Source organism: Triticum dicoccoides, chromosome 2A (assembly GCF_002162155.2).
Source record: "Triticum dicoccoides isolate Atlit2015 ecotype Zavitan chromosome 2A, WEW_v2.0, whole genome shotgun sequence".
Taxonomy (NCBI): domain Eukaryota; kingdom Viridiplantae; phylum Streptophyta; class Magnoliopsida; order Poales; family Poaceae; genus Triticum; species Triticum dicoccoides.
Genome location: NC_041382.1, coordinates 384,240,681 through 384,267,268, shown reverse-complemented (window position 1 = coordinate 384,267,268; position 26,588 = coordinate 384,240,681). Strand labels below are relative to the sequence as shown.

The 26,588-nt window shown below is 50.2% G+C and overlaps 1 pseudogene; it reads right to left on the bottom strand.

Moving 5' to 3' along the window:
• Positions 1 to 21,860: 21,860 nt before the first annotated feature.
• LOC119357860 lies at positions 21,861 to 25,811 on the bottom strand (annotated as a pseudogene).
• Positions 25,812 to 26,588: the final 777 nt, after the last annotated feature.

Genomic DNA, 26,588 nt, shown 5'->3' with positions numbered 1-26,588 from the left:
GTGTTTCTATGATATGATCCAAGATGATCGAGTATGACAATCTTAATGTTGTATGATGCTATGGTTCTTGCTTAAAAGCTCTTTGCTTATCTTTCCTCTTTGCTTAAAAGCTTGTTTGGCTCTTTGATGTTTGAGCTCTTTTCTCATGCAATGCTTGACGAACCAAGATAGCAATTGTGTATGCGATGACAACTTTGTGACACAAGAGATGATACCAATATATGTAACAATGATGTATGTATGCTATGGGGAGTATGATCACTAATGTGCACAAGTCTCGTTGCCGGCAATACTCAATGGCTAGTCTCGATGGGTAAGCAATGCAAAGGAGTAAGGCTATGATGGCTATCAATGTAATGGCAAGAGTGATATGTCCAATACCAAGATGAGGTTACCGTTCTTTGGTTCCACGTCCGTAAGCAAGAACGGATGATGGTGATCCAATCACGAATACCAAGATAAAGTCGAGGTGGTCGTTGTTGATGACGCATCCGTGGCGAAGATGAGCGGCGGTGATGTTGATGTCGAACCGTACCTAAATAGCCGAAACACAAGTAGGACACGGTACCGCAACTCAAATTCTCAAAGCAAAATTGGACCAAAATTGTCGGAGTTGGAGTTGGTAAGCGGTGGTTGTGTATGTTGTATATGGTGGGGCTATGCGGAAATGGTGGAGGTATGCGGAAGTATATGTGGGCACCGGAACAAAATTTGGGGAAAAATGGACGGAAAATGGTCGGTGGAGAGGAAGTGGTGCTGCCAGGGGCCGGACGTCCGGGGTCGTGACCGGATGTCCAGGCTATCGGGCCGGATGTCCGGGCTCTGGATCCGTGGATGGATTCGAAGATCGTCGTGAGGAGAGGTCAAATCCGGGCAAAATTCGGAGAAATTGGTGGATGGGAATTGGGGAAAAGTGGATGGAAAGCTAGATCTACCTGCAACACACGAAATCCGCGGATCAAATCCAACAAAACTTCATCCCACCAACAAATCACAAAAAAAATTGGGGCTATTTTTGTGGGGAATTTTCGAATTAGGGACAAAATCAACAAAAACAAGGTTAGCAACACAACGAGGAGGCTCCGAAATCGTGATCAACGTGGCTCTGATACCAAGATGATGTAGGGCAGGAACCCTAGGGGCCAGTCTTTCATGATAGGAGCAGATCCCGTGATGAACACGAAGAACACGAGGAGGGAAACGAGGCAAAACACGGGGGAAACACAAAAGAAATACTAAACCAACAAGAACAAGTTACACATGGGATAGATCCTCGAATACATAGGGTTCACACGGTACATGATCAACCAAGGACGATACAAGGGTAACGGTCTTCTCCGTGAGGAAGTCTTGATGTTCTTCCCTAAAGAGGGGTCTTGAATCCAAAGGGATCTTCTCCGAATAGGCCGTGGTCTCTCACGAGGAGTAGATCCGATCTGGATAAGCGAAGCTCTATCTCTCAAATGAGCTATCACAACACTAACCCTAGAAAGTTGGACGAGGTGGAGTATATATAGTCTAGGGGGAGAAGGGGTATACGGGCCTCGGCCCTTCACTGTGCGCAGACAGGTGAGGCCAGACGTCCGGGCGTCGGGCCGGATGTCCGGGCTTTCACGCGACGCCGGATGTCCGGGCTGAGGAGGCCGGATGTCCGGGCTAGAGCGGTGGGCTTTGTTTCTCTCGGGTTCGGAGGGGTCCGGTCTTCCGGGCTGGGGGCTCGGGAAGGGCCAGATGTCCGTGCTGGCGAGATCGGATGTCCGGGCCTGTAGCTTCTGGCGGCTAAGCGGCTGTGGTGGGAGGAGCTCCAGGGGCCGGACGTCCGGGGCCGTGGCCAGATGTCCGGGGCCTGGGAGGTGTACTTGACTCCTTCCGTTGGTTCTCTTCATCTATGAACTTGGGTACTTGTACATATTCATGTGCATCTTTGGGAGGGTCCTCTTGGTACCTAATTATGCACAACAATTCGGACTTAGGTAGTAGCCATGTCTCATGCATAGAAAGTGGAAGTTCGGAGAGGAGTGAGTTCACCTTATCTTCGATAGCCTTGGCTCGGGCTCTTGTCATTGTCCAAGTGGTGGCGCTGGAGGTGTAGGTGCGTCCATGGGGATGATCATTGGATGCTCCGCATTATTGACATATACCAACTCATTAATAGGACCATTAAGAAAAGCACTCTTCACATCCATTTGTTGTAACTTAAAGTTATGATGAGAAGCATAAGCAATCAACATGCGAATGGATTCAAGGCGAGCAACGGGAGCAAATGTTTCACCGTGGTCGATACCCTCGACTTGGGAGTAGCCTTGAGCTACCAAACAAGCCTTGTTGCGAATGATAATCCCATGCGCATCTTGCGTGTTCTTGAATATCCACTTGGTTCCAATGACATTATGGTTCCCTGTTGGCCTTGGCACCAATCTCCACACCTTGTTGTGCTCGAAGTTGTTGAGTTCTTCATGCATGGTATTAAGTCAATCCGGATCCTCGAGCGCCTCATAGACCTTTTGGGGTTCAAAACAAGAGACAAACGCATGATGTTCACAATAGTTTGCTAATTTTCTACAAGTGCTTACCCCTTTCTTAAGCTTCCAAGCACATTTTTCATGAGATGATCTTTGGTGGATAGCTTGGATGCGATCTTGGCGGCATGATGCTCTAATTCCTCCTCTGGAGAGAGTTGAGGAGCAGTTACTTGATCATCTTGAGCGTCGTCTTGAGCTCGTTCTTGATCTTGAGCTTGCCCTTGATCTTGAACTTGCTTGGATGAGAGAACTTGACCTTGGGCATCACTTGGTGATTCAACACCATCTTGAGGTTGATTTTGCCCTTGGTCTTGTTCATGAGGTTGAGGGCCTTCACTTTGTTCTTCGAAAGCGTGTGGGCCTTGGGTTGGTGATGGATCCACATGAGTGGAACATTGTCCTTCTCCTTCGGCCACAAGGAGATCATCAATGGGTAGGATAAAACTAACACCCATTCTTCTTATGGCTTGGGGAGGAATTTCATCACCTACATCACAAGTGCCACTTTGCTCCACTCGGGAGCCGTTATTCTCATCAAACTCCACATCACATGTCTCCTCAATAAGTCTCGTGGACTTATTCAGGACACGGTAAGCATGGGAGTTTGTAGCATAACCAACAAATATGCCCTCATGAGCTCTAGCCTCAAATTTAGACAAATGACCACCTTTCTTGAGAATGAAATGCTTACACCCGAACACCTGGAAGTACTTGAGGTTGGGCTTTTTACCGGTGAGTATCTCATATGGACTCTTGTTCAAGCCTTTGCGGAGGTAGAGCCGATTGGATGCATGACACGCGGTGTTGATGGCTTCGGCCCAAAAGTTGTATGGAGACTTGAACTCCGCCATCATGGTCCTTGCCGCATCCATCAACTTCTGGTTCTTCCTCTCTGCTACACCATTTTGTTGAGGGGTGTAAGGTGCGGAATATTGATGCTTGATCCCCTCATCACTAAGAAACTCATCCAAGGTGTAGTTCTTGAACTCGGTGCCGTTGTCACTTCTTATTGTCAAGATCTTTGTATTGTGTTGATGTTGAGCTTCATTTGCAAAGTCAATGACGGTTTGTTGGGTCTCGCTCTTCCTCTTGAAGAAATATACCCAAGTGTACCTTGAATAATCATCCACAATCACCAAGAAATACTTTCTACCCCCAAGACTATCAAAAGATGGAGGCCCAAAGAGATCCATGTGAAGGAGCTCCAAAGGCCTCTTCGAGTAAATGATGGTTGTGGGAGGGTGAGCCTTTTCATGAAGCTTTCCTTTGATACACGCACTGCAAGCACGATCTTTAGCAAAACTGACATTTGTTAGTCCACGGACATGGTCCCCTTTGAGAAGACTTTGCAAAGATCTCATATTGACATGGGCTAAACAGCGATGCCAAAGCCATCCCACGTCAACTTTAGCCATTAGGCATGTCGCGGTCTTAGTGGGTCGCTCCGAAAAGTTAATCACATAGAGACCATTATCGACATGCTCAACAAAGGCTACTTTAAGATTCTTGCTCTACAAGAGGGCCACGGTATCAACATCAAAGTAAATTGTACGCAAGGGACTCAACAAGCATGACCTTCTCGATCATGAGATCATGAGAAATGACAACCTTGCCAAGTCCCAGTACCTTAGAGGATGGGGCATCACCCCACTCGACATTGGTGGGCATAGATGGAATCTTGTGACCGTCCACCACCAAGTCCTTGCTTCCGTTCATATGATTAGTGGCTCCACCATCGAGCAACCATGATCCCCCACCGGAAGCAAACACCTACAAGAGATCAATGCTTGGTTTTAGGTACCCATTTTGTAATGGGTCCTTTGAGGTTAGTAACAAGGGTCTCAGGAACCCAAATAGACCATTCAATGTACTCATAGAAGGAACCAACAAATTTGGCATAAACATGTCCATCACTAGCACGGCATAACACATAAGAAGGGTTAAAGTCGCCGGCTTTGTTAGGAGGGGTAGCATTGCCCTTCTTGGCATCACTACCCTTCACAATGTTCTTCTTCTTCTCCTTGGAAGCACCCTCTCCCTCCTTCGCAAAAGTTTTCTTGAGAGGGGGAGGTCATTTGGCTTTGTCTTCCTTTTTCTTGTTCTTGGACTTGGGTGTGAACCCAATTCCTTCCTTGACCACAACCTCCTTTTGATTGCTCAAAAGGTCGTTGAGGTTCTTCTCACCTTGTATGCATGACACAAGGCCTTTCTCAAGTTGCTTCTTCAACTTTGCATTCTCCTCGACAAGATGCACATGCTCACAAGAAGGGTTAGTAGCATTTGCATTATCAATTAAAACCATGTCAGGAAAAGTGGCTTTATCCTTGGTTAGCTTTACTTGGAGTTGATCATGAGACTCTTTGAGACTATCATGAGCACCCTTCAAGACCTTGTGAGCCTTGTCAAGTAATTCAAACTCCTCTTTGAGTCTAGGAAGATCAACCCCAAGCTTGGCCTTCTCGGAGTTTAGCACATGAGATACAACAAGAGCATGATCAAGATCTTTCTTTAATTTAGCGTGGTCACCGTTGTATGACTCCTCAAGAGCCAAACGGAGACTTCGCTCTCCCTCAAGAGCATTGGAAAGATCCGAAATCTCATCGGCATAGTCATGACTATGCCCCTCCATCTTAGAGATGGTATCTTCGTGAGCCTCGATCATGTCATTGGCTTCACCAAGTTGGTCGAAGAGAGCAACAAAGTGCTTCTTGGATTTCCCTTTGAGTTTACTCATAAAGGACTCAAATTCATTATCCTCCACATTGGACCCCTCATGTTCATCAATGCAATCCGTCAACGAAGGATTATTAATGATGGTAGTTTTGATGTTGGGAGTTACCTTGTTGGTGGCTTTAGCCATGAGACACTTGGCGGTGATGTTCTCATTGGGTGAGTCGAAGAGAGACACCCGTGGAGTTGTCGCAATGGAAATGGAGGCCATGGCAACCGACTCACCGTCTTCATCATCATCATCCTCATGGTACTCTTCTTGTGCCACCAACCCCTTGGGAGGAGTCTTCTTGATGAAGTTGCTCTTGTTGGGGAAAGACTTGGCCTTGTCTTTTTGGATGAGCTTGCCACCATTGTCTTCCCTTTTCTCATAAGGACATTCCACAACAAAGTGGCTCACATTGCCACAATTATAGCAAGTCCTCACTCGTTGCTTGACCTTTGTGCCACTTGAGTTGTTCTTGTTGAAGTTGGGCCTTGTGTTCCTCTTGCTCCAAAATTGCCTTAAAGCAAGAGCCATGTGCTCATGATAAGCATACTTTATATCTTTGGGATTGCTCTCCTCCTCTTCCTCTTCTTCCTCTTCTTCCACACAAACCTTGGCCTTCAAGGCAAGGTTGAGCTTCTTTGCTCTTTGAGAGCGTAACACCGCATTGTCGGCGGTCTTGTCCAAGATGCTCATAGCCACAAACTCATCCAACACTTCACTTGAGGACAAGATGCTCTCACCCTGCACCCGATCATTGGTGCTTTCATTGAGAGTTCCTCTGTGTCGTCGCCTTTAGGCTCGATGGCTCCTTTGATCATCAACAACGATGCGGTCTAGGGTGAGACTTTGCTCCCCGGGCAGATCTTCATCTTCGGCGGCTTCACTCTGCGGGCCAATTCACTCGGCCACCTGGAGCAGATCGAAAGCTACGCCCCTGGCCATCAAGTCAGGTTTGGAAGCTCAAACTACACGGCTGACATCCGCGGAGACTTGATCTTCGATGGGCTCGAGCCACGGCCAAGCGCGCCGCACTATCTCAAGGGGCATGATCTAGCTCTGCCCCCGGACAGTGTCCTAGAGGCCGCACACGCATCGGTTCCGACCCCTAACTCGGAGCCTATTGCGCCAGTCGAGGATGAGCGGTTGGACGTCACCTAGGGGGCTGCGATCCCGAAAGCGATCGAGCCGAACGCTAGCCCCGCACTCTGCACGACCCATGACTCCGAGGATCCAGACTCCTCCCCGGACTCCGAACCCCCCGCGCCCCTGCCAATCGAATCCGATTGGGCGCCGATAATGGAGTTCACCGCCGCAGACATCTTTCAGCATTCGCCTTTTGGCGACATCCTGAATTCTCTTAAGTCTCTCTCTTTATCAGGAGAGCCCTGGCTGGACTACGGTCAGCGAGGGTGGGATACGGACGATGAGGAAATTCAAAGCCCACCCACCACCCACTTTGTAGCCACTGTCGACGATCTAACCGACATGCTTGACTTCGGCTCCGAAGACATCGACTGCATGGACGATGATGTAGGAGACGAACAGGAACCAGCACCTGTAGGGCGCTGGAAGGCCACCTCGTCATATGACATATATATGGTGGATACTCCAAAAGATGGAGATGGCGATGGAACAGTGGGGGATGACGCCCCCAAGAAACAGCCAAAGCGCCGGCATCAGCGGCGCCGCTCTAAATCCCGCCAAAGAAAAAACGGTGATTCCGGCACGGGAGATAATACTACCCCGGATAGCGCCGAAGAACACCCACCTCAGCAAGATTCGGCACAGGAAGATGGAGAAGCCAGCCCTCATGAGAGAGCGGCAGACCGAGAGGTCGAGGATGATAACTATACGCCTCCCTCCGAAGACGAGGCAAGCCTCGATGACGACGAATTCGTCATACCATCAGACCCCGCCGAACAAGAGCGTTTTAAATGCAGGCTTTTAGCCATGGCAAGCAGCCTCAAGAAAAAGCAGCAACAGCTTAGAGCTGCCCAAGATTTGCTAGCTGACAGATGGACTGAAGTCCTTGCGGCTGAAGAATATGAACTCAAACGCCCCTCCAAGAGTTACCCGAAGCGCAGGCCGCTACCCCGATCAGAGGAGGAAGCACCTACATCACCAGCGCATGACATGGCAGACCGGCCACCTCGCGGCTGCGAAATAAAGGCCTCTTGACCCTCCACCCAAGCCATGCCCCGACGCCGCTCAACTAAAGCACGGGAAAATGCGCCAGACCTGCGAGACATACTGGAGGATAAGGCAAGACAAACAAGATCGATCTATGGATCGCGCAGGCGCCCTACGGCATGTGACAATGATCTTCACTCCGGATACAACAAATCCGGCCGGGCCGAACACAACAGACATAGCTCTTCCGAGCTGCGTCGTGATATAGCCCAGTACAGAGGCGCCGCACACCCGCTATGCTTCACGAATGAAGTAATGGATCATAAAATCCCAGAGGGTTTCAAACCCGTAAACATCGAATCATACGATGGCACAACAGATCTGGCGGTATGTATCGAGGATTATCTCCTTCACATCCACATGGCACGCGGCGATGATCTACACGCCATCAAATACCTCCCGCTCAAACTTAAAGGACCAGCCCGGCATTGTCTTAACAGCTTGCCAGCAGACTCAATCGGTTCTTGGGAGGACCTGGAAGCCGCATTCCTCGACAACTTCCAGGGCACTTATGTGCGACCACCGGATGCCGACAACTTAAGACACATAATTCAGCAGCCAGAGGAATCGGCCAGACAATTCTAGACACGGTACCTAACAAAGAAAAACCAGATAGTCGACTGTCCGGACGCAGAGGCCCTAGCAGCCTTCAAGCATAACATCCGCGACGAGTGGCTTGCCCGGCACCTGGGACAGGAAAAGCCGAAATCCATGGCAGCCCTCACGACACTCATGACCCACTTTTGCGCGGGAGAAGACAGCTGGCTAGCTCGCAGTAACAACTTATCAAAGAACCCTGGTAATTCGAATACCAAGGACAAAAGTGGCAGGACACGTCGGAATAAGCAAAAACGCCGCGTTAGCAGCGACAGCAATCAAGACACGGCAGTCAATGCCGGATTCAAAGGCTATAAATCCGGTCAGCGGAAAAAGCCATTCAAAAAGAATACTCAGGGCCCGTCCAGTTTGGACCGAATACTCGATCGCTTGTGCCAGATACATGGCACCCCCGAAAGGCCAGCCAATCACACTAACAGGGATTGTTGGGTGTTCAAGCAGGCAGGCAAGTTAAGGGCCGAAAACAGAGACAAGGGCCTGCACAGCGACGACGAGGAGCCCAAGCCGCCGAACAACAATGGACAGAAGGGCTTTCCCCCACAAGTGTGGACGGTGAACATGATATACGCAACCCACATTCCCAAGCGGGAGCGGAAGCGTGCGCTATGGGACATATACGCGATGGAGCCAGTCGCCCCAAAGTTCAACCCATGGTCCTCCTACCCGATCACTTTTGATCGAAGGGACCATCCCACTAGCATCCGTCATGGTGGCTTCGCCGCATTGGTTCTCGACCCAATCATCGACGGATTTCATCTCACAAGAGTCCTCATGGACGGCGGCAGTAGCCTGAACCTGCTTTATCAGGATACAGTGCAGAAAATGGGCATAGATCCCTCAAGGATTAAGCCCACAAGAACGACCTTTAAAGGCGTTATACCAGGTGTAGAAGCCAACTGTACAGGCTCAGTAACACTTGACGTGGTCTTCGGATCCCCGGACAATTTCCGAAGCGAAGAGTTAATCTTCGATATAGTCCCATTTCGCAGTGGCTATCACGCCCTGCTCGGACGAACCGCATTTGCAAAGTTCAATGTGGTGCCGCACTACGTATATCTCAAGCTCAAGATGCCAGGCCCTCGGGGAGTAATTACGGTCAACGGAAACACCGAACGCTCCCTCCGTACGGAGGAGCATATGGCGGCTCTCGCAGCGGAGGTACAAAGTAGCCTTCTCAGGCAATTCTCCAGTCCGGCCATTAGAAAGCCAGACACTGCCAAGCGCGCCCGGAGTAACCCACAGCAGGACCGCCTGGCACACTCTGAGCAAGCGTAGCAATGCGGCCCCAACCCCAGCTTTCGCGACATAGCGAAACCAGTACCTCGCGTACATAACTACGCCCTTGAAATACCATGGGCACAGGGGAAGGGGCACAATAACGGCACGCCCAAAATACGGCTTAAAACGTACTAGGGGCTGTCGGATTCTTTTTTTAATTTTTTCTTACTTTCAGGACTCCATACTTCGGACGACCTGTTCGGCAATTCGACTGCCGCACAAACGATGCAAGATCCAGGGAGGCAGACAAGCCATGCCGCATTATGGAACTCCCAGGTGGTCTCTGTTACGAGCGGTATACCTGTTTTAAATACAATTTCGCGGCCTCCCCCTGGTCAGGACATACTGAATAGTCCAATATCTTTTGCTTACCGCACTATTTGTATCATTCGGCTTTGATAAATAGCCTCTCTATAAACAATGCTTAGCTTCTTGTCTATTTTTTGCATTATCTTCTTTTCACATTTATGTTTATTAAATGACATGATTGCACCCGTACACCATGGTACGGCAAACACGCCAGGGGCTTCAGTACCCCTCATAATGGTGTGAGAAGTCCATACACTTTCACAAGTGCGGCACCCCGAACTTATAGCACTATATGCATCGGCTCCGAATAATGATTTGGGTCAATAGTTGGGTTTGCCCGGCTCCTATGTTTTGGTGCCTTACGTTCCTCTCTATCGGTTAAGGTAGCACTAGGAGAACCACTGCGATTGTGCCCTGGTTCAGCTGGGTTAAGCACCTCAGTGGAGAAAGCTAAAACTGACTGTCATGATGTGGCGAGAGACCGGTCGCTGTTCGAGAGGTTTTTCGAGTCCCTAAAGGCTTATGTCGCTTCGAGCGAGGAGCTGGCTTTGTCCGGCCAAGGCGTGGATAGCGCCCCGAACTCGGTCTTCCGAACTAGGGGCTTCGCCGAAATTTAAAATTATAGAGTTCTATGGCTAAGTGAGAGTGTTCAAGCATTATAGTCCGATTGCCTGGTTCGTTGTGCTGAGCGCCTCCCTCGAAGGACCCAACTATGGGAAAAAGAGCGCTCAGGTTTATCCCGAACACCCCAGCACTAGTGGCACGGGGGCAGAAGCCGACGACTGGCCATCTCTCAATTTTTGATAAATGGCCGCACAGAAAGTAATATTTATATTCAATAAGCATTGCTTAGCGCATATGAACAAGTTTTCAGCGCACAGGATAAACACGAGCGAGTTCACTCAAATATCACATCCTTGGTACATTCATCTGCCACAAGGCGGGCACCTGCAAGAACATCCTTGTAGTAGTTCTCAGGCTTGCGATGCTCCTTCCCCGGCGGCGGCCCGTCCTTCACAAGCTTCTCACCGTCCAGCTTACCCCAGTGCACCTTTCCACGGGCAAGGGCCCGACGGGCACCTTCGATGCAGACGGAGCGCTTGATGACCTCAAGCCTCGGACAGGCCTCCACCAGCCGCCGCACAAGCCTGAAATAGCTCCCAGGCAGGGCCTCTCCGGGCCACAGCCGAACTATGAAGCCCTTCATGGCCTGCTCGGCCGCCTTGTGGAGCTCGACCAGCTGTTTTAGCTGGTCGCTCAAGGGCACAGGGTGTCCGTCCTCAGAATACTGAGACCAGAACACCTTTTCCGTCGAGCTACCTCTTCAGCTCGGTAGAATGCGGCGGCGTCAGATACGCTGCGGGGAAGATCTGCGAATGCCCCTGGAGAGCTCCGGATTCGGGTAAGTAACAGGTAGTTCACTTTTATATTTCTGCTTTGCATAAAGAATGCCTTACCCACTGCTATCTTCCTCATCTCCTCCAACTCTTGGAGGGCCTTTTGGGCTTCGGCCTTGGCAGACTTGGCAGCCTCTAGGGCCGTGGCAAGCTCGGATGCTTGCGCCTTCGACTCCAGCTCCAAACTCTCATGTTTTTTCATGAGAGCCTGAAGCTCTTGCTGCACCTCGCTGACCTGAGCCCCAAGTCTGTCTCGCTTGGTGCGCTCTGCGGCCGTTTTCTTTTCGACCTCAGACAGCGCCTGCTTAAGGGTCGCCACCTCAGTCGTGGCCCCTACAATAAGCAGTACAATCCTGTTACTCTTTTTGCAATCAAGCCTTTTTATAGGCACTTTTTCTATAAGGTATTTCTTACCTTCTTCCTCCTCGAGCCGTCGCTTGGCAAGGCCGAGCTCTTGCTCGGTCCGCTCGAGGTCCTGCTTCAGGACACCCACCTCCGCAGTCAGTGCGGCGGTGGATAGCAGCGAAGCCTGCATACGCATATTGACTCTTTTTTGTTAGACTCCTGCAAAATTTAATAGATCCTCTATTCGGCTTTTCTTTCCGAACGCCAAACAGAGCATCAGGGACTACTGTCTATGCGGTAATATTTTTACATATTTTTTACTTACCTCGAAGCCTGTTAGAAGGCTAGCGCAAGCTTCAGTCAGTCCGCTCTTGGCGGACTGAACCTTCTGGATCACCATACTCATAATAGTACGGTGCCCCTCGTCGATGGAGGCGTCGTCAAGCACCTCCAGCAGATTGTCCGGCACCTCCGGTTGGACGGAGGCCGCCGGCTCAGAAGGCTTGCTCCTCTTGGAAGGAGTTCGCCTACCGCGGTCCGGAACTGTGGAAGATTCCGGCGCGGTGTCTGGCACAAAGCCGGACTGAGAGCCCTGGGGAGCCTTATCCCCTTCACTCCTGGAGTCCGGGAGGTTGCCTTGCGGCTCCTCTGGGACCACCTCCTCCTGCCCCGGAGCTTGTCGCGACGCCACTTCGGCATCGTCTGCAGTGCGGGGGGGGGGAAGCGGGTGGAACTGAGTTCACGTCCGATGAGTCCAGGGAGCCGCCCGACGATTCGTCGAATTCGGCCCGGGGCGGACTGCATAATTACATTCGACATTAGGGAAAGCTGTGCAACAAAGGAACATCATGAGTTACTCTGATATCCGAACTTACAATTTCACCAGACGCTTGGCCCTGTTTGGCCACTCCTCTTTGCCCTCTTCGGCGTTGGGGGCGTAGTCCGGCGGAGGGGTCTTCCTTTTCCTAGACCCCTCGGCCTCCCCCGTTGGGGCGGCCTTCTTCTTCTCTCCTCCCTCCGCTGGGGGGGAGAGTTTTCTTCTTCCTCCTCATTTTCGCGGGAGGAGGGCGTCTCGGACTCGTCAGATGACGAGTCCGACACCACCATGTTGCGGGCACTCTTTCGAGTCCCCGTGGTCTTATTCTTCTTGGCCTTCTTCTCCAGCACCACATAAGGCGCCGGAACCAGCAGCTTCGCTAGTAGAGCTGGGGCTGGGTCTTCGGGCAGCAGAGCCGGACAGTTAACCGATCCGGATATCGCCCGCCAAGCCTGTCAAAGGTAAGGGAGTTTAGATCCCGCATAGAGTCAAACTATGAAAAAGCTTAACATCCTGTAAAAGGTGTAGATGGCATACCTCGCTAGCGCGATGCTGCGAGCTGTATCCGCGGTCCTCGGAAGCGGATGCGGGAGCCTCGACGCCCTTGAATAGCATCTTCCAGGCATCTTCGTATGTCGTGTCGAAGAGCCTGCTGAGGGTTTCATGCTGTGCCGGGTCGAACTCCCACAGATTAAAATCTCGTTGTTGGCACGGGAGGATCCGGCGGACGAGCATAACCTGGATTACATTAACAAGCCGGACTGGCTTGTTCACCAGGGACTGGATGCATGTTTGCAATCCGGTCACCTCTTTTTCGTCACCCCACGACGGGCCCGTCTCTTTCCAGGACATAAGCCGCGTGGGGGGTCCGGATCGGAACTCGGGGGCTGCGGTCCATTTCGGATCACGCGGCTCGGTGATATAAAACCATCCGGATTGCCATCCCTTTAGGGTCTCCACGAAAGAGCCCTCGAACCATAGGATGTTGGCCATCTTGCCCGCCATGGCGCCTCCGCACTCCGCCTGGCTGTCGCGCACCACCTTGGGCTTGACGTTGAAGGTCTTGAGCCAGAGGCCGAAATGAGGGCGGACGCGGAGAAAAGCCTCGCACACGACGATAAACGCCGAGATGTTGAGGATGAAGTTCGGAGCCAGATCGTGGAAATCCAGGCCGTAGTAGAACATGAGCCCCCGGACAAATGGGTGGAGTGGAAAACCCAGTCCGCGGAGGAAGTGGGGGAGAAATACTACCCTCTCATGGGGCCTTGGGGTGGGGAGAAGCTGCCCCTCTTCGGGAAGCCGGTGCGCGATGTCCTTGGACAGGTATCCGGCCTTCCTTAGCTTCTTGACTTTACCCTCCGTGACGGAGGAGACCATCCACTTGCCTCCCGCTCCGGACATTGCTGGAGAAGGTTGAGGTGGGAAGTGCGGGCTTGGGCGCTGGAGCTCGGGTGCGCAGGAGATGGATAGGCAAAGGAGGAAGAAGGCGTAGGTAAAAAGGTGGATCCTTGTCCCCTTATATGGGCGGATGCGGTTGTGCGTCCCCACCTGCCTAGTAAAACTCGCTTGCCTCCCAAGCGTCGTGATAAGTGGCGCGGTTGGGTTACCCACGTCCGTATTGATGAGAATCCCGTAAAAGGGGGTACACGATCTCTGCTTTGACAAGACGTGCCAAGGAAACCGCCTCGCAAAACAACGCTGAGGTGGAAAAGTGAAAACGATTCGAGTGAAGGACTTGGCTGTAGTGTGATGACGCACTGCGGAATACGTCAGTAGATTTGATTTGTGTTAATATTATTCTCTCTATGGCAATATGTGGAAGCTTATTTTGCAGAGCCGGACACTACTCTTGGTGTTTACAATCTTCTATGAAGGACTTGGAGGAGGAACCCGCCTTGCAATGTCGAAGACAATTTGCGCGCCGGACTCGTCGTCATTGAAGCCTGGTTCAGGGGCTACTGAGGGAGTCCTGGATTAGGGGGTGTTCCGGTAGCCGGACTATACCTTTAGCCGGACTCCTGGACTATGAAGATACAAGATTGAAGACTTCATCCCGTGTCCGGATGGGACTTTCCTTGGCGTGGAAGGCAAGCTTGGCGATGCGGATATTCAAGATCTCCTACCACTGTAACCGACTCTATGTAACCCTAACCCTATCCGGTGTCTATATAAACCGGAGGTTGTAGTCCGTAGGCAATCAACTCCATATACAAGAATCATACCATAGGCTAGCTTCTAGGGTTTAGCCTCCTTGATCTCGTGGTATATCTACTCTTGTACTACCCATATCATCAATATTAATCAAGCAGGACGTAGGGTTTTACCTCCATCAAGAGGGCCCGAACGTGGGTAAAACATCGTGTTCCCTGCCTCCTGTTACCATCCGGCCTAGACGCACAGTTCGGGACCCACTACCCGAGATCCGTCGGTTTTGACATCGACACCGGCCTTTGACGAATGACGGAGGACATGGCCTTGTGGTAAGGCATCATGGCCTTGAGGAATTTGCGCTTGATCCAATTGTCATCTTATCCTTTCTCCCATGATCTCGGAGTGAGACGCGAGAGTAGTTAATCTCCGATAGAGCTCACGAGGTTGTTCATCTTCTTTCATTGCAAACTCATCGACTTCATCTTGCACCACTTCATAGTTGGAGCATTGAATGCTTGCGCTTCCCCGGTAGAGGGACACAACGTGGCACCATGCATCCTTGGCCATGGTGAATGGCCGGATGTGAGCAAGATCTTCAGGTGGAATTGCATCTTGGATGATGAAGAGAGCATTCTCATTGAATTGATTGTCCGTGGCTTCTCTAGAGGTGAAGTTGCTTCTGTCATGCGGATAAAAACCTTATTCAATGATTCTCCAGAGGTTAGTCTTAACATGGTTCAAATGACGCTGAAAGCGATAAACCCAAGAATCAAAGTCCTCATTTTTTACAATCTTAGGGGGAGGACCGGCATGATTCAAATGAGTGGAAGGAATCGGTCCACCATAGGTAAGAGGAGGTTCCACATGGGCAAAGATGCCGTTGCCAATATTACCACTAGAAGAAGGAGCCTTTTCACTAGTAGCTTCCCCCTTGTCGGAGTTAGCATCCGTCACCTTGTTAGTGGGATCACCCACTTTCACCGGCGCAGTAGATAGTTTAAGACCTTCTAAGAATTTATTAAACATGCTTTCAACCTCGGTCGTCATGGAGGTTTTCAATGTGTCCAAAGCCACATTGAATTCCTCACGAGAGACCGCGGTTCCCCCATCGGTCGTAGACGAGATTGGATTCGCACCGGAGTGCTCCTCCTCACCGTCTACGGTGTCAACCATACTCTTCGGATGGTAAAGTCCTTAAGAAAGAGACGAGGCTCTGATACCAATTGAAAGGATTGATATATTTGACTAGAGGGGGGGTGAATAGGCAACTAACAATTTTTAGCTTTTCTTTACCAATTTAAACTTTGCATCAAAATAGGTTGTCTAGATATGCAACTAGGTGAGCAACCTATATGATGCAACAAGAACAAGTACACAAGCAAGCAAGGGATCTCCGAAACACCGTTCCCTGGACCCCGGAGCCTTATAGATCTCCGGAATGGTATCCGGCTGAGGCCCGAAGGGAACTCGGGCCCTGTTACTGGTCCCCGTGGAGACTTTCTCCCCCGTATGTCTGGCAGCCGAGGAGTCATCCTGGGGCGTCACCCCGATGGTCTCCGAAATCTCCCCCCGGCTTGGGAAAGTCTTTTTGGACGCCACCTCATCATCACCCTTGGGTGAGATGGAATGAGCAGGTGGCGGAGACATGCTATCCATCTCCTTTGAGTCCAGCGAATCCTCTGTCGAGGATCGCGGGGAGCCGTCGTGTGCCGGACTGCAACGACAAGGTTTAATATGCGTCAATATTACAAACCGAGAAGGCCGGATATTTTTGATTCTGGTACTCACGAGGCGGGCCGAGGCTTGGTCCGACGAGTCGCTCCGGACTGCTGTCAACATCCCACGCAGAGTTATCCGCGACGGAGCCTCTCCCCCTCTTGGGCGCCTCCGCCTCCAAACTCGTGGAGGCCTCCCTTTTCTCCCTTCCTCTCCCAAGAGGGGAGCTGCCTCCCTCCTCATCGTCGTCGGCGGCGGCTGAGGGGTCTGTCTCGTCGTCAGACGAGATGACCAAGGTGCTCCTTCGGCGAAGCCCATGCCTGGTCCCCTTGACCGTGGTTTTGACCTTCTTCTCCGGCACATCGTAAGGCGCCGGAAATAGCATCTTGGTAAGAAGTGGGGTTTCTTCATCTTCGGGCAACGGAGCCGGACTATTAATCCGTCCCGCTAGATCGACCCAGGCCTAAAAAAGAAATTGACAAGAAGGCTTAGCATCCTTCCTCGAAGTGTGTCCTTAAAGACCACACCTTGGCGGCTTACCGAATTGGCCTGACGCTTAAAGTTGAGCCCGCGATCTTTGGTCAAGGGTGGCGGCGTCTCGCTTCCCTTGAAAAGCACCTTCCAGATATCTTCGTGCATCGTGCCTAAGAGCCTTAGCAACGTCTGGTGCTCGGCCGGATTGAACTCCCACAAATAACAGGTCCGGCGCTGACATGGAAGGATCCGACATACAAGCATGACCTGGATCACATCAACGAGCTTGATCTTCCGGGTTATCATATTCTGGAGGCACGTTTGGAGCCCCGTGATCTCTTCCAGAGATCCCCAGGTCAGGCCCTTCTCCTGCCAGGAGGTAAGCCGCATCGGGACTTCGGAACAGAATTTGGGAGCCGCCGCCCAGTTGGCGTCGCACGGCTCGGTGATATAGAACCACCCCGATTGCCATCCCTTCACCATCTCTACGAAGGATCCTTCGAGCCAGGTGGTATTGGGCATCCTGCCCACCATGGCACCTCCACACTCGGCCTGTTGGCCGCGCACCACCTTTGGCTTTACATTAAAAGTCTTCAGCCATACGCCAAAGTGAGGTGGGATGCGGAGAAAGGCTTCGCACACAATTATGAATGCGGAGATATTGAGGATAAAGTTGGGGGCCAGATCGTGGAAGTCCAACCCATAGTAAAACATCAATCCACGGACAAATGGATGAAGAGGGAATCCCAGCGCACGGACGAAGTGTGTGAGAAACACAACCCTCTCGTGGGGATCGAGGGTAGGGACGATCTGCCCTTTTTCCGGGAGTCGGTGAGCAATCTCCCTGGCTAGATAGATGGCCTCCCGGAGCTCCGTGATGTTCTTCTCCTTAACGGAGGAGGTCATCCACTTGCCTCCAGCTCCGGATCCAGACATGATTAGAGTGTCTTCTCGAGCGAGGAAAAGCCGAAAGCTTGGGCGCTAGAGCTCAAGGACGGAAGGACTGGAGATGAAGAAGGGTGTGGGTAAAGGAAGAGTGTCCTTATCCCCTTATAATGACCACGAATATCGAGCGCCTCCCCACTCGCCTTGAACTCACCTATTCCCGAGAGCCGTGCAAAACGGCACGGTTGGGTTACCCACGCCCGTATTGATGAGAATCCCGTAATAAGGGGGGCACGATCTCCGCTTCGACAAGACATGCCAATGACAACCGCGTCTCGCAGCATGGAGCGGCAGACGAAAAACGGTTCGAATTACGACCGGACAAACACGATGTCATGTTGTAAAAGCTGTCAGCGGATAAGACTCGTGTAAGAATATATATTCTCTCTGCGGTTATATATGGTGTGTGTGACAGGTCCGGATACAATCATCACATCTGAAGACTATCTTGAAGTTCGGAAAGAAGGGAACCCGCCTTGCAATGCCGAAGACAAATCTGCGCGCCAGACTCCTCGTCATTGAAGCCGGGTTCAGGGGCTACTGAGGGAGTCCTGGACTAAGGGGTCCTCGGGCGTCCGGCCTATTATCCTTTGGGCCGGACTGATGGGCTGTGAAGACGTGAAGGCCGAAGACTGCACCGTGTCCGGATTGGACTCTATTTGGCGTGGAAGGCAAGCTTCACGACCGAAGATTCCTTCTTATGTAACCGACTCCATGTAAACCCTAGATCCCCTCGGTGTCTATATAAACCGAAGGGGATAGTCCGGAAAGGACATCACATATACTCATTACCATACCCACATAGGCTAGACTTCTAGGGTTTAGCCATTACGATCTCGTGGTTGATCAACTCTTGTAACACTCATATTCATCAATATCAATCAAGCAGGACATAGGGTTTTACCTCCATAGTGAGGGCCTGAACCTGGGTAAACATTGTGTCCCCCGTCTCCTGTTACCATCGATCCTAGACGCACAGTTCGGGATCCCCCCGAGATCCGCCGGTTTTGACACTGACAATAAACCCTTCATCCAGCCTGCGATCGAGCTCCCTGTTATTCCCCTTTCCTCTCCTCTCTGTTCTTCCCCAAAGCTCGAGCTCATCCTTCATTTTGCCCAAAATTTGTCAAGATTTCAAGGCCCCCCATCCATCCAAGTGATCACAAAGGTTAGCAACTTTGTCCTTTCATCTATCATTGCTCAATTAGCTCTTGCAATGCTCTATAAGTATAGTGATTTTTGGTTTTAGTTTAGGAGTAATTATATGTGGTAGTTTATTTGATTTATATGCAATTTGAGCTCAAATTAACTCTTAGTTTGCATATGTAGGTGTGGTTTACTTAGTGCCTTCATGTCCCCGTCCTAACCACCGTCGATCGCCCACACCGTCCCGTCGTGGGCACCACCTGTAGTGCTCGTTCATTACCTGTAATTATCCTCACTATATTCTTTTCTGTGGTATTGCGCAGAATGAAAATGTATGAAATGAAAAAGAGCTGGACGCTATGGCACTGGGTTCATTGACCCAAATACCATTAATGAAGAGACATGGCCGCCTCAATGGGAACGAAAAGACACAGAGAAAAGCTTGCTAGAGTTCTTGGTGCGACTAAATACCCAACCAGAAATACTACTTTCTTACAACTTCGGGTGAGTGACACTATCTTGTATTACAAATTCTGTTTTTGCTTACTAGATGTTAATAAGTATAGTTGATGAGTTATGTACATGCCCGCTTAATTATACAAACGTGTGCGCATGCAGTTTTCACTGGATCCTGCTAATCATTGAAATTGATGAGGAAAAAGTTCAAGTACTGGACTCACTACTTAAAGACGTTAATGACTACACAATCGTGAGGGGGATGGTCGACAGGTAATTTCAATCATTATCGAACTATATGTCGGCCTCTTTAGTTCATTTCCTGATATCAACTAATTAATAACTCCTTTATTCATTTTCTTTGCCGGCGGATAGGGCTTGGGAAAAGTTAATCAAACAGGTTGAAGGACAATGGAAACAAAAACTAAAATGGTGTCGACCCAAGGCAATTAATTAAGTAGCTAGTACTAGCTAGCTGCCATCTCTTTAATTCTAGTTTCAATACTATTATCATGCTTGATTAATTATTATCTGATTAAATTATGTTCTCGTAAAGGCCCTGAAGCAGGCGTTGGGAAATAATTTATGTGCATACTACATTTGCGAGAACCTTCACATGATGACGTCCGAAAGGAGCAGAAATGATAGAGACCAATGGGTACGTTTGCCAAAACACGATTCACAATTTTTACATCATTATCTAATATATATACACACACAACTTTTTTTTGCGAATTCGTGTGACATGGGGCTGGATCTCAGTGGATCGTGGTAGCAAGGCCACTCTGCCACTTATAATGCCCCGTCGCGTATTTAAGACGTCTGCTATATACACACACAACTAATACATGCATATTGATCTCCTTCTTTAAAAATGAGGGAGATGCGGGATAAACTCCTACCATAGGATCGCGTACGAGCAATTCAAAAGAAAATAGCAGGATTTTTGCTCAACTAGGTCTAGATCCCAAAGAAGAATACCATTACAAGCTCTAATGCCTCCATGCAATGATCTGCAAATTGTAGGAGAAACTGTATATATATACATGTGTATGTGAATGGTCATGCGAGAAATTCGATGATATATAATATATATGATCGGTTCTACGAGAAATTCTATTTATGTATATGCATAATATGTACATTATGTAGTAGCGTAAAATATGTTTGAAATGAAAAAGAATTAAATGAAAAACACAAAACTAAAAGGAAAAATAAATCATAAACCTATAAACCCTTAAACCTTTTAGTCCCGGTTCCCAGCCACCCGACACGGGCTCGTGCCACGTGGTGGGCCTTTGAAAAAAAAAATGAAACTCCATGGGCACTAGCACCCACGGATTTATTGATATAGAAGAAGCATCCCTCATGAGAATTCCAGAAATTCGTCCCCGACGTGGATCGAACTCTGGTCGTTAGGTTTACAATCATGCGCCCCCAACCACTGGGCTATGCCCACGTCCTCAACGTGGTGGGCCTTTGATCTTGGTTCGTGATGAACCGACACTAAAGGAGGCACCCCTTTGAACCGGCATTAAAAATCCTTACGAACCGAGACCAAAGCCTGATTCTACATTAGTGAACACTCAGCCGTCCTGTTGGGAGCTCCTTCAATCCATCAAGGACGATGCATGGTCCTGGGCCAGGGCTGGGGCAAAAAGGATTGGCGGCCATCATCCCTACTTAGTGTGTTCATACAGTGTGTCGAGCTGAGCACCTCTACTCTTCTGCTTCCTAACATGTGTCTCGTCAACTTTGTGTACACGACACACGTTGCCTTGTAGCCTGCTTTTCTACTCTTTTTATCAATGGAATGATATGCGATTTGTGTATTCGTGAAGAAAAGAAACAAAGTGAAAAAAGAAGAAGAAAAAACTCATAACATAATGATGCAAAATAGCGGTAAAAATTTGCTTACGGTACTCGGCCGGTCAAGTACTGTAGAAATCGAGAACCAACCTGTGATTGGATGGTTAGGAGGACAGTGATATCCCTAACCCATCAGGGTTTAAATTCCGGTGCTCGTATTTTTCTGGATTTATTCCAGACTTTTCGACGGTGTGCGTTGAGTGAGAGAAGACGTTTCGATCGATAATAAGGCGTCTATAATGACTTTGTTAATCTTAAGATGCTCATAGAAATAAAGTGTGAGTGTGTTTATAGAAATGAATATATGCAGGCATAGAGAGTGTGTGTGGTGTAGCGATCGGAAAATGCTTGAAGCGAGAGAAGCATGCATCTCGCGCGCTCCGGTCTGACCACGCACACCCTTTCGCCGCCGGATTGACCGAGCTTTTTTTTTCTTTTAAAAGAGGAGGATTGCCTCCAGCCAAGGATTGACCGAGCTGCCACGAGGAAGTCCCCTAGGGTCTGCACCGGCGACAGCTCCGAGGGCTCCTCGCTAGGCTCGTTGGCATCCTCTTTCTCAGCCTCAGCCACATTGGCCCAGCAGAAGGGGGGCGACGCGGTCTCCACGATGATGGTGGCACGAAGAAGGGAGAGGGTGCCGCGGACCGCCCGCCGGCCGCTGAGGCGCCGGAGACGGCCATGGGGACGAGGGCACTAGAGCCGCCTATTCGCCATGACTATCGCGAGAGGCCGCTCACCGAATTCAATAATCCTTTCCCCGTAGATGTAACACACTAACACATAGTGTGTGCAGTTATCTGAAATAAAAATCGCATGCAAAGGATTTCTGAGACGAATACAATATCGATTTATTCCTATTTTTACATCTTCTAATCACCTTGCTCCCGTCGTAACGTACGAATTTGGCAATATGCAAGCAACTCTTTCATCAAAAAATACAGATACAACTCATGGCAGCAACATTGAGAAGTCTCCTCAGGGCAAGCTTGGCCTTGGGATCAAACCATGTCGTGCTCGTGCATGCACCATCAACAAAGAAGCTTGCTTTCTTCAGGAATCTGTGTTCTCCTTTACCATCTTGTTGATGAACTTTGGGATCTTCACGTCGAACCCGAAGAGCGAGAGGTTTTGCGGCATCTTCGGCAGGGGCGCCGAAGGCATCGGCGGGAACGAGAGGTTCGTCAGCCCCGATAAGTCGGGCATCTTGGGGATCTGCGGCAAGCCCGCCGCTGCGTTGCCCTGGGATGCCCCAGCAGCAGGCTACCCTGGCTGCTGCTGCTCCTGCTGCTTCATCGCCGCGAGGGTGACCAACATATCTGGCGTCACGTTTGGTGGCAGCTTGTCTGGCGGGATGCTGGCCAGCGCCTCCGGCGGGATCTTGGACAGCATCGCCGGCGTCATGGTGGTGGAGAGGTTGGCCAGCATCTCCGGTGGTACACTGGCTAGCATCCCCGGTGGCACGTTGGCAAGCACCCCCGGTGGCACGTTGGCAGGGAGGTTTACCGGCATGTTCTCTGGCAGGCTAGCAGGGAGGTTCCCCGGAATGTTGTCTGACATGCTCGCGGGGACATTAGCCGGGATGTTTCCCGGCAGGTCGCCGGGAGGGAGCGGCGCCGGTGCACCTGGCTGGCCATGTGGACTTTCGGCCAAGAGGCGTACGGATGTAGAGAGTTGCACCTTGCTGATGGACAAGATGAGCAGGAAAGTCACGTAGCAGAGAGATCTCATCGTGACTTCCCTCATGGAATTGAGGATTCCAAAAACCTGGCAAAATATGGACTAAATTTGCAAGAAAGGATGAAGAACTGTTGCGGGTATATATCAAGAAAGGATTTGACTAGACAAGACCCTAAATTTAGTGAGATGGAGAGCCTAAATGTATGGGGGAACGCACGCTGAACTAGCACCAAAGGCAGATATTTTTAGAACAAAATAAAAGCCAAATATAGGCGTAGCGCTAGATATATGCCAGGTTTGAAAAACGTTGGGCACGGTTAGGAACTTTGAATTATTTGCATGCTGTTGAAGGCAATTTCACATATGTAATTTATCAGGGTTATTTTTTCATGTTCTAGATAGTTTTATTTTTATCTTGTTCTTAAGCTATAATATCACACTCCGACTCAACTGTACTCAATAAGGACCAAACACATCACATGTTCTCAATTGCTCAACAGAATTTACTCCCCAAAAAAAGTTCTCAACATAGTTTGTACGTTCAAAGTTGAGTAAAGAGCATAAAACCATCAAAAATGTGATTAAGTTTCAAATAACCACCACTTAATAACATTTTGCAAACGTACGGGCATTACGCCTAACTTTTGCAAGAAAAAAACTCCAACCACTCAATTGGTCAAAACTGAGCGTCATTATGACAGGTAAGGCATGCATATAAGCGTTGACTTGGAACTAAAAGCCAACACCATTGTTTGACAGTTAAGTTCAACGTGAGGCCCATCCATATGCAATAAATCGAAGTAGACAGTGCAACACAACTCCTCTTTGTCCACTAGCACCACCTCAACCATGGTGGTTGTTCGGCACGGTGGAGATCGCCAGGGAGGGTCATGCCTGAAATCGAGCAGGCCAATGGAGCTAACAACAGCCAGCACCGATGCCTCCCGTGCTCTTTCGTTGCAGCGCCACCGGAGCTCTCCAACTCTATCCACCCGCCTCAACCCTTTCCTGTTGGGAACGTAGCATACAATTTCAAAAAATTCATACGCTCACGCAAGATCTATCTAGGAGATACATAGCAACGAAAGGGGAAGAGTGTGTCCACGTACCCTCGTAGACAGAAAGCGGAAGCGTTTGTTAACGCGGTTGATGTAGTCGAACTTCTTCTCGTTCCGACCGATCAAGCACGGAACGTACGACACCTCCGAGTTCTCGACACGTTCAGCTCGATGACGTCCCTCGAACTCTTGATCCAGCAAAATGTCGAGGGAGAGTTTCGTCAGCACGACGGTGTGATGACGGTGATGGCGAAGTGATCTGCGCAGGGCTTCGCTTAAGCACTACAACAATATGACCGGAGGCATAAACTATGGAGGGGGGCGCCGCACACGGCTGTGAATCAATATTGTGTGTTCTAGCGATGCCCTGCAAGGGGCGCCCCAAGTAGGAGTAATCCTACTTGGGCGCCTCCTCCAAGTCGGCCTCCCCCCTTCCATATCCATCGGAGAGGAAAGGAAAGAGAGGGGGAGGAGAAGGAAAGAGAGGGCGAAGGGGAAGGAAAGGGGGAGGCTGAATCCTCCCCTTTCCTTCTCCCTTCCCTTCCTTTCCTTCTCCTATTCGGCCTATAGGGGGCGCACCAGCCCCTTTTGGGGCTGGTCTATCCCTCTCTTGGCCCATTAGGCCCATATAGCTTGTCGGGGGTTGTCTGGAACCCCTTCCCGTGACCCGATATGTACTCGGTATCCCCGAACACTTTCGGTGTCCAAATACTATCGTCCTATGTATGAATCTTTACCTCTCGACCATTTCGAGACTCCTTGTCATGTTCGTGATCTCATCCGGGACTCCGGACAACATTCGGTCACCAAATCACATAACTCATATAATACAAAATCGTCATCGAACGTTAAGCGTGCGGACCCTACGGGTTCGAGAACTATGTAAACATGACTGAGAAACCTCTCCGGTCAATAACCAATAGCGGAACCTGGATGCTCATATTGGTTCCCAAATATTCTACTAAGATCGTTATCGGTCGTACCGTAATGACAACATACGTTATTCCCATTGTCATCGGTATGTTACTGTGACGCCCCAAGACCGGAGCTTCAGATGCCTTCCATGTTTCCGAGTGTTGTCGGGTGATTCGTTTTGGTTCGTTGCATCATGTGCATTGCATCCTGTCATCATGTCATCATGTCATAAGTCTTTTGCATCTCAACTAAATAATTTGTGTGGATCTTCGATCCATTTAAATCGAGGGAAGAGTGACTTCTCTTTATAACATTATCCTCCTAATATTTAGGGAGCTATATTAAATATTCCAATAATTTGGATTCACCCATAAACACACTTGCAAATATCCCAATGCCGTTGTTATTTTAATTCTTGGTCTCCAACATTGCCATATAATCTTTCATCATATTCCGGAGCTCCACCAAAAATAGGAACATTTTTGGACACCTCTAATTCCTAGTCCTTGTTCAAACCATTTGAATTAAATTCAAATGACTTTGAATTAAAATTCTTGCAATCATGCCTCTCCTATTTTTCATGGACCGTGCACATTTTTACGAGTCCGTGAAAATTATCCACATGTCCAACTTTTTCCCCTAACCTCTCTTTTTTTCTTTCATATCTTTGTTTTGTTTTTTTCTTTTGTTCTAAGAGAGAGAGAGAGAGAGAGGAGGGAAGTCAGCCCAGCTGGGCCTCCCAACCATCTGCACCTAGGCCCATTTGGCCCAAGGCCATCCCGCCGCTCCAGCCCATCCTAACCCTAGGCCTCGATCCCACATCTCCCTCTCCCTCTCGATCCCTCCCTCGCGCCGCGAGGAGAGGACGCACGCGCTCGATGCCCGATTCCCGATCATCTCCCTCTCCTCGATCTCCCTCTCGATTGCCAGGGACGCCCCCACTTCCCTCGTTCGTCTCCTCTCTCGCCCTCTCCCTCGTCCCTTGCGCCGCCTTCCCCCATCACCATCGATCCCCACTCCTCCTTTCCTCCACCTCGCGCCCCAGAGGAGCCCCTCTGCCTCGCCCTTGCTCCTCCACGCGCCGGCGACCATGCCCCTGCCGTCCACGCTCCCTGCTGCCTCCTGGAGTGTCACGCCGTCGCCGTTCGTCTTCAACCGCGAGAGCGCAGTCCTCCTACAACTCCGTCCCGTGGCTGCCTCTGTCTGCATCGAGCAGCAGTAGCTCGTCGCCCAGCGACATGGCACCCGCGCCCTCAAGCTCCTTCACCGACGCCTCAAGCCACCACCGGCTTCCCGCACCGCTGCCAGGAACGGGTTTGCCATCCGCCCAACTCAGGCCCCTCCTGCTGCAGTCTCGCACGCAGCCCTCGTTGACCTTCGAGGCTTCGATCCCCTGCCCGACGCCAAGATCGCAGCTCCATGTATCCGTGGACGCCAAGCTCTCTTTCGGGGACCTCCTCAAGACCAGGAACGTCGTGATCGAGACCGGCAAGTTCGTCTTCACTGAACGTCCACACGACCGCAACCGGGGCCTCGTTCTACTACGTTTTGGACACGCCGAGTTCCTCGAAGGCACCGATGCCTAGTATGTCTCAAGACCCGAATCGCCAAGTACCATGACGATACGAGAACAACTACCATCGACGTGCATTTTTCCAAGTACCACAACCGTCGACCCTCGAAGACTCCATGGACGTCAAGTTTCTCGCTGTGCCCCTGAACATCTACGGAGACTTGTGAGACTAAGAACGTGAACGACTACCGTCGCCACGAGAATGACTACTTCCCACAATGAACCGTGAACAACCACTTCCTCTACCATCGCCGAGTACCACTACTTCCCACGGCGATCGTGAACGACTACACCGCTTGACCCGAACCGCTCTGACAACGCACGCTTCGAAGGTATAACCCCGAGACGACCGCCCATGAACGAATGCATGTGTGATGTATGAGATGCTCGTGCTTGCTCCGTGCTCGAATTGT